We start from the raw sequence: 3,305 nt of genomic DNA on the forward strand, positions 1-3,305 counted from the left end.
GGAACAAGAAGACTATACTGATAACTTTGAAATAATATTAAGCTGTGAGTCTTACCTTGGTTTCAACTGTTAAATAAACCAGTGGTTTTCCAAATATGAATCAAAGTTTGTCAATATAGAAAGCAAATTAACTACAAAAGTCTACACTAGTTCAGTTTTTATCAATATCATAATGTAATAGTTAAGCTCAGTAATGTATGAATTTTGGAGCTTTTAAAAGGCAGTGATCACTCCCAGTGACAGCAGGGAAGTTGCTGGGTAGTACAGAAATTAATCTTGTCCAAAAAAATGTTTGGCCTTCATTTCTGGGTCATTCTGGTTTTTTTTGGTACCAGGGATTGAACCTAGGGATGCTTAACCACTGAGCCACGTCCCCAGCCCTTTATTTTTTATTTTGAGACAGGGTCTCGCTAAGCTGCTTAGGGCCTCACTAAGTTGCTGAGACTGGCTTTGAACTCACAAACCCCTGTTAGCCTCCTAAACTGCTGAGATTATAGGAATGTTATTCTAAACGAGTCTTCTTATTAACCTGAGAACCTTGGGAGAAGCCACATTGCAACAGTGTGAATTAAGATGAAGCTTTTGATTCAATCAGTATCAGCTTGACTTCCTTTGGGACTGGAGAATGAGATCAATCATTTAGGCAGTCACCATGCCATTGTGTTGGAGCCCTAGTAAAGACTCAGGACACCATAGCTCAGGCAAATTTCCCTGATTAGCAGTACTCCATGTATATTGTCATATCTTTGTAGGAAAGTGATGTTATCTGTGATTTTGTGAGAGAACTATTAGAAGCTCTATGTTTGTTATTTTCCTAGACTATGTCTGTGAGATTCTTCTGGCTGATTTTAACCTGTATTCTTTCTCTGTAATAAACCACAACTGTGAATACAACATCTTTCAAAGAGTTCTTTGAGTCCTAGTGAATTATTAAATTTGAGTGTGGTCTAGTGACACCCAAACAAGTGATCTTTGTATTCTCTAAGATTGGAGAAACATTGTTCTTCCCTAGTTGATCTGAAGAATAAAGCTTCAGTGACTCACAGTGATAATTTGCTTAATAAACCCTTTATTACTTTTCTTCCTTTTTCACGTCTCACTTCCATGCCATGTTTTTTTTTTTTTTTTTGAGATTATACACCAAAGGGTATTTACTTGAATCCTTGCCTCATAATTTGCTTTTGGAGCAAGTCAAAAGATTGGCAGGAACCATAACAAGTAGATAAATGAGTTGTATGTATAGTTGTAAATCAAATGTTAATATTCCTATTTTTTTTGTCTCAGATTTCCATTTCTGCTAATTACTGAAAACTTAATACACTGGTCTAGCGGCATATTAGATACAGACAAAGAAAGCATTTGTGAAGTTAAATATACATGCCCATAATTCAGAAGATTTTTAGTAGCAAGTACGAGAGAATAAGTTAACAATAAGGAGGACAGAGAAGACACTTCAAATATGCTTAATTGAACTACCAGCAGTATGGGAAAGAATGGGAAAGCAGCATAATATGAAGAGATAATGGCTGTTTTCCAGAAATGATCAATCATACTAATACACAGATTCAACAAAGCTGGTGATTTCTCAGTAGAAAAAAAAGAAATACATATTTTAGGCTCAATATAATAGTTAAGACTCAAAAGCAAAGGAAGATCATGAAAGCAGCTGAGGAGAGAAAAAAAACTGCCTTCTTAGGGCAGCTATAATGCCAGATGGATTTTTTAATTATTTATTTATTCTAATTTGTTATACATGATGGCAGAATGCAATTCATTTCATATTACATATATAGAGCACATTTTTTCAAGTCATTGATTGTACACAAGTATTTTCACACCATTTGTGTCTTTATACATGTACTTAGGATAATGATGTCTAACTCATTTCACCATCTTTCCTACCTCCTTTCCCCCTGCTTTTCCCTCTCTCCCCTATGCCCAATCTAAAGTTCCTCCATTCCTTCCATGCCCCCACCATTGCCATTATGAGTCTGCATCCTCATATCAAAGAAAACATTTGGCCTTTATTTTGGGGGGAGTGGTTTACTTCACTTAGCATGGTGTTCTCCAACTCTATTCATTTACCTGCAAATGCCATGATTTTATTCTCTTTTAATGCTGAGTAATGTTCCATTGTGTATATATACCCAAGTTTACCTTTCCATTCATCTACTGAAGGGCATCTGGGTTGATTCCACAATTTAGCTATTGTGACTTGTGCTGATATAATAGTATGCTGTTTTTAAGTTCTTTGGGTGTAAACTGAGGAGTGGGATAGCTGGGTCAAATGGTGGTTCCATTCCAAGTTTTCCAAGGAATCTCCATACTGCTTCCCAAATTGGCTGCACCAATTTGCAGTCCCACCAGCAATGTATGAGTGTGCTTTTTCCCCCACATCCTCACCAATATTTACTGTTGTTTGTATTCTTGATAGCTGCCATTCTGACTGGAGTGAGATGAAATCTTAGAGTAGTTATGATTCGCATTTCTCTAATTGCTAGAGATGTTGAACACTTTTTCATGTGTTTATTGATTGATTGTATTTAGAGAGCCTGCAGATTGGGAGCAAATCTTACCACAAGCACATCATATAGAGCACTAATCTCTAGAATATATAAAGCACTCAAAAAACCTTAACACCAAAAAAAAAAAAAAACAACCCAAATAATCTAATCAAAAAATGGGCCAAGGAACTGAACAGACACTTCTCAGAAGAGGATATACAATCAGGTGAATTTTATTTTATTATATTATTTTTGTGTGTGTGGTGCTAGGGATTGAACCCAGGGCCCTGTGCATGCAAGGCAAGCACACTACCAACTGAGCTATATCCCCAGCCCATGAATTTTTAATATCAATAATTTAAACCAAAAGACAGTATAATAAACCTTCCAAATGCTGCCAGAAAATAATTGTCATCCTAGATTGTGTTTCTAGTGCTACAGCTATAGTAATATTTGAAATCACAAAACTAGCCACTACAAACTTTAAGGAACCACTGACACAGGATTTGGTAATTTATTTTTTTAATTTTTTTATTGGTTATTCAAAACATTACAAAGATTGCATGTTTTTTGTATTATATATAGATTGTGCTTTTTCTTTGTGGGAAAGTTTGTTACTTATTTTTCACTATTTAGTCTTTAACTCATGAGTTCAACTGTTTTTCTGTTTTTTATATGTTTTTAGGCTACCTTGTTAAGTGCTTTAAAACCTTTGAAATTGTTTTTAGCCACAGGCATTTTTAAAAATTTTTTTTCCAGTGTTGGGTCTGTTTCACTGCAGTGTGCATTTCTGTATGAACC

The sequence above is a fragment of the Callospermophilus lateralis genome, chromosome 4 (genome assembly GCF_048772815.1).
Source record: "Callospermophilus lateralis isolate mCalLat2 chromosome 4, mCalLat2.hap1, whole genome shotgun sequence".
Classification (NCBI taxonomy): domain Eukaryota; kingdom Metazoa; phylum Chordata; class Mammalia; order Rodentia; family Sciuridae; genus Callospermophilus; species Callospermophilus lateralis.